At 41.3% G+C, this 14576-nt stretch overlaps 1 protein-coding gene across 1 annotated transcript in view; it reads left to right on the top strand.

Moving 5' to 3' along the window:
- The first annotated feature begins 1397 nt into the window (after nucleotides 1-1397).
- gcna (germ cell nuclear acidic peptidase) overlaps nucleotides 1398-14576 on the top strand; it is a 109757-nt gene continuing 96578 nt past the window's right edge. The window contains exons 1-3 of the mRNA XM_054792062.1: nucleotides 1398-1739; nucleotides 2165-2262; nucleotides 5648-5782. The gene's annotated coding sequence lies outside the window, so the exon portion shown is untranslated. The remainder of the gene's footprint in view (nucleotides 1740-2164; nucleotides 2263-5647; nucleotides 5783-14576) is intronic.

The following is a 14576-nucleotide window of genomic DNA, read 5'->3' as shown; positions in this document are numbered from 1 at the left end:
TTAGGTTGTAAGCAGGTTTTCTATGCTCCTAACTCCGAAAATATTCCATTTATAAATAAGGAATCCTACCTGGAGGAATTTCACATATCACGGTCAGGTCCGGAACCAATTAACCGCCATAAACGAGGGATTACTGTACACCCATCCAGCCTCACAGCCGCCAACCATGGGTAACCACACCAGCCCAGCCGCATGGACTGCTGTTGCAACGATGCAGACTGTCAGAAGCCCTCTCAGTGGGCAAATGCTCACATTCAGTGTCGTCTGGCACCTTGGAGAGGTGCTAAAACCGCACATTTTGGGGTGGTCTGTTATTGTCACACCAACGCAATAATCTTGCTGTCTGATCAGCATCTTGATATGCCACACCTGTGAGGTGGATGGATTATCTCGTCAGAAAGAAAGTGCTCACTAACGGATTTAGACGGCTTTATTAACATTATTGAAGAGAAATAGGCCTTTTGTGTACAGTGCTCCCTCGCTACAACGCGGTTCACTTTACCCGGCCTCGCTGTTACACAGGGGTTTTTTGTGTGCAAATTTTTACAGTGTAGCATGCTTTTCTTTTTTTTTTTTTTACAGCATATGAACGTGCATTGTGTTCTGATTGACCTGATTGGCTAAGGGACTGTAGGGACTGCCTAATTTACATAATTGTTTGATCGCTAGCAGTGCGGCTCTTTAGCGCTCTGTGTTTGCACGTTTTCATCCCCGACAAAACTCACAATGTCGACGATATGACTTTAATGCTTTAATGATATCTCCTGATGACATTAATGCCCTGATTGATGCCCCCTCACAACCGCTGACTGATGAAGACCCGGCAGAGATGACGAAGCCACCAAGCGAGGATGAGGGAGAAGAGGAAGAAGAGGACACAAGTGTTGACAAAGACGAGGAGGATGGACTGACACCTGATCGCTTGGCAACCGTGGTGAGAATGGTCAATGAACTTCAGCGAGCTGCACAAGAACGGGACGGGATGTTTCGTTCATTACACTTCTCAAATATAATCGAAGGGGGCATGTTTGTTTCTACTGTAAGATGTTTGTTTCTGGGCCAGAAGGAAAAAGAGCGGCAACAACTACCCATAACTATGTTCTTCACACGCAAAGACACCTGCATCAAGGGCTTCAGCGGAAAAACACGCTACAGAGGAACTGTCAAATATGCGTGAGTCACTATTCATAATTTCTTATGTGTCCAACCTCGTAGATTGATCATGACAATTGAATTTGTTATTTCTAAAAGCTATCATATGTTTCTTTTTGTAGGAACACGTTTAAACCCGGCCCTGGACTAAGCGGAAGAAAATGGATGGGGGGTTTTACAGCCTTAAAACATACATAATAAACAAAAAATAAATGAAAAAACATATATAATAAACGAACAAACATACCCTGTAGACAAAAAAACAAAAAACAGGAAAAACATATACAGTATAATAAATGAAAAAACATATCCTGTAAATGAGAAAATACATAATGAATGAAAAAAAACCACATTAAAAAATCAACTTCTGCTACACGGATTTCACTTGTACATAGAAAACATTTTACATCTTTGAGTTCAGCTCATGAAAGATGAAAGCAAAAACTAGAAAAATATTAGTGTTTCTGTGTCTGGAGATCTCATCGGGAGTTCTGACCATGATGAACATGGACTCTCAAATGGATCAGGAGGGGGAAGCGAAGCAGACGGCTGCTGTTCAAGGGGCCGTTTGGACTGCAGTGCAAATTGTAAGTTGTTTGGAAAAGTTGCCCCTCTGTTTTATTGCTCTGGAGGAAACTACCCAGGCGTACCGCTCTGTAACACAATTGTGCCAAGGCCAAATTATGCTAATTTGGATCAGAACCAAATTGCACGCCTACACAGATAATCACCAACAGCTGCCTGAATTGTGTTCTTAAGATTTGTACTTCATTCTCTGTTAAATTAAGCAAGTTTAACATATTTAAATCCCACTTTATACGTGTATACTGACAATAAAAGGCATTTTATTCAAAATATTTTCTAATCATAATCCACAGTCATGGCCAAAAGTTTTGCATTTGCACTCCGGAATGTTATGAAGAGTGATAAGATGAATGGCAATGAATTGCAAATCCCTCTTTGTCATTAAAATGAACTTAATCCCCAAAACACCATTTCCACTGCATTTCAGCCCTGCCACAGAAGGACCAGCTGACATCATGTTCGTGATTCTTTGGGTAACACAGGCGAGAGTGTTGAGGCTGAAGATGACGCTGTCGTCCTGATTGGGTACGAATAACACATCGGTAGCTTTCAAAGGAGGCTTGTGCTGAGATTGTTGTTTTTCCTGTTAACCGTGGTTACCTGCAAGGAAACAGATGCAGTCATCATTGCTTAGCGCAAGAAAAGCTTCACAGGGAAGGATATTGACGCTGGTAGAGGAACTAAATCAACCTTTTATCAGATCATCAAGAACGTCCAGGAGAGAGGTTCAGTTGTTGAGGAAAAGGCTTCAGGGCGGCCAAGAAAGTCCAGCAAGCGTCAGGATTGTCTCTGAAAGTTGATTCAGTTGCAGGATCGGGGCATCACCGGTGCAGCGCTTGCTCAGGAATGGTAGCAGGCAGGCGTGAGTGCATCTGCATGCACAGTGAGGCAAAGACTTTTAGATAGATAGATGGATGGATGGATGGATGGATGGATGGATAGATAGAGAGATGGCCTGGTGTCAAGAAGAGCGGGAAATTGGCAATGGGTATTGGCAAAAGGTACAGGGATACAACTTCTCCCAAACCGATGCTTTTTCCAGCATAATGGAGCACCTGGCCATGAGGCAAAAGTCATAACTAACTGGCAACAATAACATCCATGGCCAAGAAATCCCTTTGAGGACTTGTGGTCAGTCCTCAAGAGGTGGGTGGACAAACAAAAACCTGCAAATTCTGACAAACTCCAAGCACTGCTAATGCAAAAATGGGCTGCCATCAGTCAGGATGTGGCCCAGAAGTGAACTGACAGCATGCCGTGGTGTTACGTATGAGCACTGTTTTATTTTCACCAGCATTTGTTGATGGCCGCGCCCTTGCTGGAGTGTATATAAATGCGGGCAGGTGTGCTTTGCTTGCTCTCTGCTTCCTCTGCTCTGCTCGTGTTGTCTTTGCCTGCCGCAGGCTCGTTCCCACTTTGTCATGCTCCAGGGCCGCTCAGCTGCTTCTTGCTGGCTGCCGGCATAACACTGAACAACAGCCTGGGCTCCTTTTTCTTCTGTTAGTTTTCAGTTTTTGTTTGTCCTGGTGTGACCGGCTGCTTTGGTTGTGTTCAGTTGTTTCAGTTGTTTCTTTTTGTCTTGTTAGGGGTAGCGGTGAAATAACAGGATGACGGCGCTGTATACTATAAGGTTGGCCTGTTCACCCAAATGTCCTTTGGTTTGTTTGGGCCGGCGCATCAGGACTTTTTTTGGGCACGGGAGGGGGGCTTTCATTTCTTTTTTTTGCGTTTATTTACCAATAAGCTCTGGTGACTTGATTTTCCCGCCTCCTGTGTCCTCATTAAATATGTTATGTTCTCCTGGGTCGCAACACATTGTGAATTGAAAAAGAAGGGTCAACACTGCCAATATGAACTCTCGACATAAACTTAATGGAACTGTCAATAAGAGCCTTTGACACGTATGAAGTGCTCGTAATTATGCTTGAGTATATCATAGTAACATCTGATAAAAATATCTTTGTGAAACCCAATACTTTGCTCTCAAAACCTTTTGCAATGACTGTACATCTTTATCCAGATGTGCACCAAAGTTCTAATGGCTTCGTTATACCAAAGTCCCTAACTTTTATGTTATTTACTACTTTTGTGGTTACAATCTAAATAGACATCTGACGTTTTCAAAGTATGAGGATAATGGTCTCACCTTGGCCACCCCGATGAAAGATTTCTGACTCCACCGCTGACAATATTGTAAACAACAGAAGTATGCGACCTACCGTGTAGAAAGCTGCTCTCGGGTCGGTTGCTTTCAGCATTCCGCCAAAGCAAAGCTCCCCCTATCTTTGATCCATCCATCCATCTTCTATGCCGCTTATCCTAATTTGGGTCGCAGGTATGCTGGAGCCTGTCCCAGCTGATTTCGGGAGAGGCGGGGTACACCCTGAACTGATCGCCAGCCAATCGCAGGGCACATGTAGACAAACAAACATTCGCACTCACATTCATACCTATGGACAATTTTGAGTCGCCAGTTAATCTAACATGCGTGTTTTTGGAATGTGGGAAGAAACCGGGGTACCCGGAGAAAACCCACGCACGCACCGCACAAAATTCTTGCACGCTACCATTCAGCTCCACAATCTTATGCTGCTGCTACATAAAAGCTACAATCTATCCTGTGCCTTTTCTGCGTAAATGAACGTAAAACTCTGCAAAATACTTTCACAGATATTGCCTGGAAGACAACGAAAAGAGACTGGATCTGACCCAACAAACGAACGAATCCAGGATCCATTTAGCACATGCCTGGAGGCAAAAATAAGAAAACTATCTGTTACGCCAGTGAAATTCCTGCTGCTAATCATCAGAAATGTCTCACCTCATCAACATTGACTTAAAAGCTTTTTTTTGCTCGTTCCTCTCTGCTTGTGATTAAAAAGCTCAGCCGTTTGGTTCATTTTTGTGATTACATTATCTTCAAGCTTGCAATGGGGAGAGTTGAGCCAGAGAATGCAGTGTACCGCAAAGCAAAATGGGTTCTTAGCAAGGGCCACAGTGTGGAATAATAATGACATAATCACTATGAGAGCCACTGCACTGTGCCATTTGTTCCTGCAATAAACTCTTCACCCACCTTCACTGGTGAATGAGCAGCTGTGTGAATGTGTATGTTCTAGTCCTTCTATGTTGCATTGGCTTGCTTTTGCTTTTTCTGTCACATTGCCTGCTAATTCTTATGGAAACGAGTCATTATACTGACGATAGCGACAATTAGACATCAGGTCTCACCATTACCATCTCTTTTGGTGTCCTGTGACATCATGTAGGCCTGACCTTGACCGGCAAAGATTGTGCAGAGATAGCATGTCCTTTTCCCATCATCAGACTCTTTTTGAGTGATCTTACCTTTCTTGGAACAGCTGGTGTATTCCTCTCTTCAAGCAGAGCGGCAAGCACAGCATCTTTACGTCAGCATGCATACGTCATACCATCATCATCATGAAAGCATTAATAATGTTTTGAACTTTGACATGTTGACTCTTACTATATTTCACTGGCCTGCATTTTGTCATTTACATTTTGTTCAATTCCTGTGTGGAAATAAAGGAAGGTAAAATAAAAAATAGTGCTGCCAAAAGATTACAAATTTTGATCAAATTAATCACAGTTTTCAAATGAATTAATCATGACTAATCACCATTTGCCACTATGTGTTAAATATGCCCATTTTTGCTGTATTTTATGAACAGAAAGATAAATGACAGGACACAATTATATATATTTGTATGTATTGTATGTGGTATGTACAGCTCAAAATGAGCTGAAAATTTAAATCAAGCTAAAAGACAACACACATGTCTGAAAATGTATTTGCATTTATATGCACACACACGATTCACTTTGACTGTATGTTCCATTTTTACTGTTGACTGTTCCTGTTGACTTATGCTGCTTTTCCACTGCACAGTAACCTCTGGACTCAACTCTATTCCCTGAGACGGGCTGGTTTTGAATGATACTGCAGGAATCTGAGAAACCCAAGACGGATTTGAATGCACCAGTCAGAATGACAGCTCTACTAAACAAAAGATAAATGAAGAATGTGAGTATTTGGGGGATATAAAGGAATATAAAGTTTTTTTTTTTTTTTTTTTTTTTTTTAAAAGTGATTTAGGGCAGCAAGAAAAAAATATCACTTTTTTCAAATTGGAGACTTTGGAGTGTAATGTCTAACAGTGCTCTGGCACAGCAACAGGGTAAGTAAGCTAACGTTAGCATGTGTTTATTTTTTTCATTTTTACATCTGTATGCTCTGTTTCTTACAGTGTTCCCTCACTTTATCGCGGTTCACCTGTTGCAATTCACTGTTTTTTAGTGCTTCTTTCTTTTTTTTCTTCTTTTTAACAGCATATGAACGCCGTTACAGGCAGCCTGGCCCTTTAAGAAGAATTGCACTGTGGGAAGTTGAGTGTCTCTCCTCTTCCCTCCATTGTTTTCTGCGTCCTGATTGGCTGTATACCGTTGTCAATCAATCTCCTTTATGCCGCACTGTCTCCAGTGTCATCCTAGCTTGCTTGCTTGTTAGCTAAATAAATTTTGGTTCAAAGGAGGAGTACTGCAGCAATATGTTTTAACAAGGATACAAAACCACTACAGTACAGCAGAAGAGCGCCGGGACAAAAAGGCACAATCACAGGAGTGAAACGTGAGTGACTTAATAATTTCTTGTGTCTGACCTGTAGGTTGATCATTAAAATTCAAGAAAAGGTTTGAGCTTCTTTGAGAGTGTTTAAACAAGAGAGAAATGTGAGAAAATGTTATTGTCTGTCCAAGAAAAGTGTATAAAGTGCATTGTGAGGGGTTTTACAGCCTTAAAACATAGATAGTAATTGTAAAAAAAATGAAGTTGACTACTTTGTGGATTTCACTTATTGCGGGCTATTTTGGGAACCTATCCCCCGCGATAAACGAGGGAACACTGTACAATGTCACATGTCCATTATTTCTCACAAAGCTGAAGTGTGATGTTTTGCGAGACTACACCGTTTTCACTTTAGCGCGGTGTTGCCAGATGGGAAATGACAACTTATTGTACCAGAAGCTTAAAATTATCGTATTTTGAGGAAAATTATCATACATGCCCAATTTGAAGTTGCTTGGGACCTGCTATAGTAAAACCTTATCACAAACCCTGTAGAGTGCAGTTTGTAATGCAGTTTTCCCTTTAAGTAATCTAGCAGCACAGTTGGAAAAAAGTTTAGACAGCGCTCCCGTCTGTGTGGTGAGCAGGATGGGTCGCTGCACTGAACAGCCCAGAATATCATATCATCATATTTAATCATATATCAAGGTCCTGTATTATAAATATTTTGAGTTAATCTGTTAATACATTAGGAATAAACATCGCCCTGTTTACATTTTGTGTCTCCATGCTACAGCGTGCATTGATTGGCTGTAAAGATGCACGTGAGACAACATACAACATCAAGTGGCATTCATTCTGCTGTTTTAAGTGCATATATTCCACACTGTTCAAGCAGAAATTGATCATGGGTACAGAACTGTGGCGATATTAAAGGACTGAAGGCAACGGTACACGGTAAAATACTGGACCTTTCTGTCTGCTCATCATGGGACAATCCGCTGTTATGGACCACAGGTTTGCACTACATTTTGTATTGTGTGTGTGTGTATGTGTGCGTGCATGCTTACCAGGTTGGCAAAAAACCTTCCCTGCGACGTAATGTCACACTGTACATATTTCAAGTGAGGGACAGTCTGCCTAAAAACAGACGAAAAGGTAAAGCAATGAATTGGAGAGTATAGGCAAAAACAGCTGCGCGGCCCCGCCTGTCTGTGGGCGAGGCGCAGAGGCGACTCGGACCCGACGGATCTCCTCAGCTATGATGCCCTTCAGGCTCCAATTTCAAGGTGCGGTGAACTTCACTAAAAATACAGTAAAATAATCATCACCCCTCTTACTGTTGCACTTGCACCTTCCTAAAAAGAAACAGTGGAAGCCATTTTCAGCCTGCAGCTTGTTGTTAATGGTCCGTGATTGGTGGATAATGAGGAAGTGTTGTGTACTGGTGTGAAGAGCAATTGCACAATATCACTTTCAAGCATTTTCTGCAGGTGGCTGAGTCTGCATTAGCATTTAGCTATGACGGTGAACAGATAGCGCCTAATCTATTCAGCGTTTCCGCTACATGTAGTGGATCGTGGTGGGACGCCACGGCTCAGTCAAAGCTGCCAGACCTTTGAAATGAGTTTTGTTTTTTTTTTTATGCGAAAACAATGTTTCGTAATAGTGTATGAATGGACATACCTGTATATGCAATATCAGGGGCAATATAATATCATATTCCTTTCACAAACTGCATGGTGGCATCAATCTATGAGATGCGATGCACTTCACACTCTCGTCAACTCCAACCGGCTGCTGATTGCTGAGAAATCCATCGATAAGGTTGTGCTTTGCAAGTCAGTTGAGTATTGCTTTATCAGCTCCTTTTGTCAAATTTTTCATCTCACAGCGTTGGCCCCGGGAAGCATCAACATCCTGTATAGAATTGCAAGTCAGCCCATCTGAGTCAGGATGCAAGAGATAGAAATATGTCTTTGTAATTTCAAATTGTGGTCTTCTGTGGCAGAAGCCGCGCACCGCTGCACGCATTTGGGGCATCTCAACGAGAATCCTCACTTGCGAATTCTCTTTCTTGATATGTTGAGTACAACCTTGTGAAGTTGGCCTTTAGATTTCCAGACGTGATAAAGACCTTTCTCAAGTCTCTTGCCTTTCAACAAAGAGAATCTTTAAAATATTCTCTGAATTGAAAAGTTAAAAGTACAGTGGGAACAGGATGGGAGATCAAACCGAGCAAGACCTGTATCACTTGATGGACTTGAGAGCTCATTATTTTTATTTGCAACAGAGCATTAGTATGCAGTGTTTTTGGGAGCATAATTTGCCACTTCTAAAGCAGGCTTATTCAACTGGTGGCCCACAAGTCAGTTTACACAATAAAACACATTCTTAGACTATTGTAAGCCCCAAGTATAAAGTATTTGACATGCGTCTTGACATACATCATCCTTTTAAAAATCTCTCACATAAGTAGCCTGGACGTAGTGTATGTCAGCGAGCCACCCTGAATTGTGAGTTAAAAAGGTAACTGATCAAGTGGTTGTGGTGCAGGTTAATGTACTGTACTTATGTCTCAGATCAGTTGGTTCACCGAAGATCAAGCCGACACAGCAATACAGATGGTTATAAATAAAATCAGCCATGTCCTCAGTGAGCCAGTGTTTGTTACATATTTATTCAGCCTAATGCTATTTTATTCAGTTGACATAATGGTTGGAAATTCCTTGTTATCAAATACATTTCAGGGATTCCGCTACTGTACATGTAATTGATCGTGGCGGCCCACCGCTACAAAATAAAAGCCGCCACACCTTGAAAATTAACTTGAATAAGTTAAATAATATATTGTACGAACGTATATACTGCATATGCTATATAGATACGTATATAGATTATTGTTTATGTACATATTGGCCACGATTAGTTTGAAAATATAAAAAAAATTTCACTGCGCTTTATTTTGAAAAACATGCACCAAAATTGTTTGCTGTGTCAGCACTAGCGTCTTATGTTGACGTTCAGTGTTCCTTATTATTGTGCAAATAAAAAAATGTCCGTAAAATGTGTAGTGAATTGACGACAGCTTGCCACATGTGAAGCCTATCTATGCCAGCGAGTGTGAGCTAGAAGTGGCTATCACATTCATGCTAACTTACCTTTTAAATTGTCACTTAACAATCTTGCTTTCTTGTTGTCATTATAATACTTATGGCTTGTCTTCAAAACACTAGGTGTGTGTCTTAATTGTTCAACAAACACGTAGTGTGTCTAGATTTTGGCAGTGATGCTGTCACAGGGGTCTTCGACAGGTAGCTCACATGCTAGCGGTAGCTCACCAGCTAATGTTGAGTAGTTCACCGAAGAATATTTGCTTTACCTCTTAGTATTTCTGTAAGTGTTCAAACATGAGGCCTGTATTTAATAACAAATGCGCACACTGAGTGGAGATGTATTTTTGTAAATATACTACAATTAAATGTTGGCAGTCGCATAAAATAGCTCACCTCTTCTTTCTTTTTGTCAAAGTAGATTTAGTAATGCTGCAAGGTGGATACACCTGTGCTGTCATAACCCTGGACTCTCAGTTTATACTCTTTATACAGGGCACATTTCTATAACAAAAATATTTAAATTATTTTATTTTGTTAATTGTGTAATTTTGAACTAAAACAGGCATCAAATTAAATTTAGGTTTGTGTCAAATATTACAAAATGTTGTGCTTTTGTACTAATAGTCACTAATAGTCACTTAGTACTAATGGACTAAATAGGTCAGGTAACAAAAGGCACAACATTATAAACTCTCACTTTAAGCGCTCTCTGCAATTTTGCCATTAACAGCTTTGCAATGTTTTTGGTTCATGTTATGCTGATTGTTGAAATATGTTAAATCAGTAAGTTAATAAATAAATAAAGTAATTAAAAAATGTGTATGCGGGTTTTCTACGGGTACTCCGGTTTCCTCCCACATTCCAAAAATATGCATGTTAGGTTAATTGCTGACTCTAAATTGTCCATAGGTATGAAGGTGAATGTGAATGGTTGTTTGTCTATATGATTGGCTGGTGACCAGTCAAGGGTGTACCCCGCTTCTCTCTCCAGCATACCCCCGCGACCCAAATGAGGACAAGCGGCGTGGATGGATAATGTGATTGCTCCTCTTTCAAGTAACTAATAACAGCCGCCACTTTCCACAATAGAAATAATCAAAATGACTCAAGACAAAGTCAGGGAAATTGCAACAGAAGTGATGACAGGAGCGAACGGGCTGAAGCACGAATGCTCAGTGAGCACAGGCCATTGCCAGGAGACGGATGAGAAATTGTGCCGAATAAGTCAGACATTTAAGAACAGGGTATTACAGTCTTTTGTTGCAAAGAAATATCAGCATGTCATGGTTACTGGTTGTTTTATTAGATTATTTATGACATATATTCATTGAACTTGACATATACAAAAGAAGGGTAGGTCTCAAAAAGTACTTGGAACTGGGAAATCATTTGAACTGACGTTCGCCGGAAGAAGTTCCACTAGTTACTGACGTGTCATCAACAACGAATTTGATACAGTACAGGTTTTTGAATCATCTTGGTCTGGGCAGGTAGGACCAGAAGATACAGTATTTCCAACAAGTTATCTTTTGCTATGACTGCACCACCTGGAGTTGGTAGCACATGGTTCACTGTCTTGGCAAGTAGGACAAGAGTTGATTTCCAAAGTGTCATCCTCTTTTGCTGATACTGGAACGGGTAGCACATGGGTGGGTTTTAAATCACCAATGGGATTCATCTCATATTGCGTCGTTGATGTTGGGGAGGTAGATTAATCTTCTGGTTCTTTGGAAATGGCACCATGTTCTTCCATGGTCTCGTCATGTCTACCCATAACTTCCATACTTTCAACAAGTTCTGCTGATTCTAACTCCGTGGTGGACATGATCCAATCAGACATACTTGATATGGGAGAGCTTGCTGAATTAACATGGTCTTGGTAAGTAGGATCAGAGTTTATTTCCAAAGTGTCATCCTCTTTCGCTGATACCGCAATCATTGGAATGGGCAGCACATGGGTAGGTTTTAAATCACCAATGACATTGATCTCATATTGCGTAGGTGATGCAGGGGAAGTAGATGAATCTTCTGATTCTTTGGAAAGGGCACCGCATTCTTCCATGGTCATGTCATGTTGCCCCGTAACTTCCATGCTTGCAACAATTTCTGCTGGTTCTAACTCCCTGGTGGACGTGATCCAATCAGACACACTTGATATGGGACAGGTTGTCGAATAATCTTGGTCTTGGCAGGTAAGACCAGAGTTTACTTCTAAAGTTTCGTCTTCTTTCGCTGATACTGCAGTCGTTGGAATGGCCAGCCCATGAGTAGGTTTTAAGTCACCAATGGCATTGGTCTCATATTGCGTAGTTGATGAAGGGGAGGTAGATGAATCCTCTGGTTCGTTGAAAAGGCCACCACATTTTTCCAGGGTCTCATCATGTCCACCCTTAACTTCTATGCTTTCAACCAGTTCTGGTGATTCCAACTCCCTGGTGGATGTGATCCAGTTAGACCTGCTGGATATGGGACCACAGTCTATTTCCAAAGTGTCATGCTCTTCCGCTGATACTGCAACCATTGGAAACGCAACCACATGGGTAGGTTTTAAGTCACCAATTGGATTGGTCTCATATTGCACAATTGATTTCAGGGAGGTAGATGAATCCTCTGGTTCTTTGGAAGGGACACCACATTTTTCCATGGTTTTATCCTCTCTACCCTTAACTTCCATGCTTTCAACAAGTTCTGTTGATTCTAACTTCCTAGTGGATGTGATCCAATCTGATATACTTGATATGGGACAGGTTTTTGAATAATCATAGTCTTGGCAAGTAGAAACAGAGTTTGTTTTCAAAGTGTCACCCTCTTTCACTGATACTGCAGCCATTGAAATGGTTAGCACATGGGTAGGTTTTAAATCGCCGTTTGGGTTGGTCTCATAATGTGCAGCTGGCGTAGGGATAGTAGATGAAAACTCTGGTTCTTTGGAAGGGCCCTCACGTTCTTCCCTGGTGTTGTCTTCTCGACTCATAATTTGCATGCTTTCAACAAGTTCTGCTGATTCTAACTCTCTGTTGGATGAGATCCAATCAGGCCCGCTTGCTACGGGACAGGTTGTTGAATAATCATGGACTTGCCAAGTATGACCGGAGCTTATTTTCAAAGTGTCATCCTCTTTCTCTGATACTGCAATCACTGGAACGGCTAGCACATGGGTAGGTTTTAAATGAGTAATGAGATTGGTCTCACATTGTATAGTTGCTGTAGGGCAGGTAGATGAACCCTCTGGTTCTTTGGAAGGGCCACCACGTTCTTTCATGGTTTTGTCTTCTCTACCCATATCTTCCATGCTTTCAACAAGTTCTGCTGATTCTAACTCCCTGGTGGATGTGATCCAATCACAAATACTTGATATGGGATAGGCTGTTGGATCATCTTGTTCATGGCAAGTAAGACCAGTATCTGCAACCAAAGTGTCAGCAATGGGATTGGTCTCATAGAGTATAGTTGGAATATGGGAGGTAAATGACTCATTTGAGTGTTTGGAAGTCGTGTCACTGTGTTCTGACATTGTGTCATCATCTCCTCCCACAACTTCCATGGTTTTCAAAGGATCTGCCAGTTGAAAGCATGTGGAGGATTTTGTCCGATCAAACAAAGTTGTGTCATCATCCTCTGTTATTACTGAAATATCTAGAGTTGGTTGTGCATCTGTAGGTTTTGAAGCACCAGTGGGGCTGACCACATAGGGTGTATTTAATGAAGGTGACATTGTTGAATCTTCATATTTTTTGGAAATATAGTCAGCCATTGGCTCATTATCTCTGACCATAACTGTCACGCTTTCCAACATGTCTGCCGATTGTGTTGTGATGGCTGATGTGATCCAATTGAACTTACTTGAAATGGGACTGGTTGCTGAATCATCTTGCTCAACATTAGCTTCTGCTATGGTCTGTTCATCTCTACCCATGCTTTTAAAATCATCTGCAGATTCCAACTCACTGGTGGTCGTGATCCAATCAAATGTACTTGACATATGACTGGTTGTCAAACCTTCTTGCTCTTGGCCCGTAGGACTGGAATAGACTTGGCAAGGGTTATAATCAATCACGATTACCGAAGCATCTATAGTTGGTAACACATCTGTTGGTTTTATATCGCCAATGGGATTTATCTCATTGAGCGTACTTGATAAAGAGGAGGCAACTGAGTTCTCTGCTTTGATAGTGGTAGGGCCACCAGCTCCTGCAATGATGTCATCATCTCTACCAGTAACTTCTATGCCTTCGAGAACATCTGCCATTTCAAAATCATTCATGGACATGATCCACTTAAACATATTTGATAATATGGTTGATGAATCATCTTGCTCTTGGCAAGTAGGACCACAATGTTCTTCCATAGCAACGTCATACTTCGCTATTCCTGCATTATTCAGAATTGGTGGCACATGTGTGGGTTGCAAATCACCGGTGGAATTGGTCTCATACAGCCTTGTTGATATAGTGGTCATAGCTGATTCATGTGGTTCTTTGGAATTGGGGCCACTTGTAGATGTTCCACTGTCAAAAGCATCTGCCGATTGTATACCACAAGTAGACGCGATCGAGTCTGACATATTTGATACAGGACTGGTTATTGAATCATCTTGCTCTTGGCGAGAAGGACCAGAATGTACTTTTAAATTGTCCTCATCTTTTGCTATAACTGCAACAACTGCAACAGTTGGTAGACAATTTGTAGGTTGTAAATTACCAATCTCTGAGAGTATAGCTGATTTTGGGGAGGTAAGTGAATCCTCAAGTTCTTTGGAAGCATAGCCAGCAGGTTCTACCAAAGTCTCATCCTCTCCCTCCCTAACTTGTATGCTTTTGAAAGAATCTGCAAATTCTAAACCACCAGTCATCTGATCGAACATACTTGATGTGAGACTGGTTGTTGAATCATCTTGCTCTTGGTAAGTAGGACCAGAATTTACTTCCAAGATGTCCCCATCTTCCACTATTCCTCCATCATCAAGAGTTGGTAACACATGTGTAGGTTTTAATTCACCTATGAGATTGGTCTCATAGAGCAGACATGATAAAACGGAAGTAGCTGATTTTCCTTGTTCTTTTGAAGTAAGGTCAGTAGGTTCTTCTGTGGTCTCATCATCATTCATGCTTTCAAAAACATCTGCAAATTCAAAGCCA

Source organism: Dunckerocampus dactyliophorus, chromosome 11 (genome assembly GCF_027744805.1).
Source record: "Dunckerocampus dactyliophorus isolate RoL2022-P2 chromosome 11, RoL_Ddac_1.1, whole genome shotgun sequence".
Taxonomy (NCBI): domain Eukaryota; kingdom Metazoa; phylum Chordata; class Actinopteri; order Syngnathiformes; family Syngnathidae; genus Dunckerocampus; species Dunckerocampus dactyliophorus.
The sequence above is the reverse complement of the archived record's forward strand: the minus strand, read 5'-3'. Positions and strand labels throughout refer to the sequence as shown.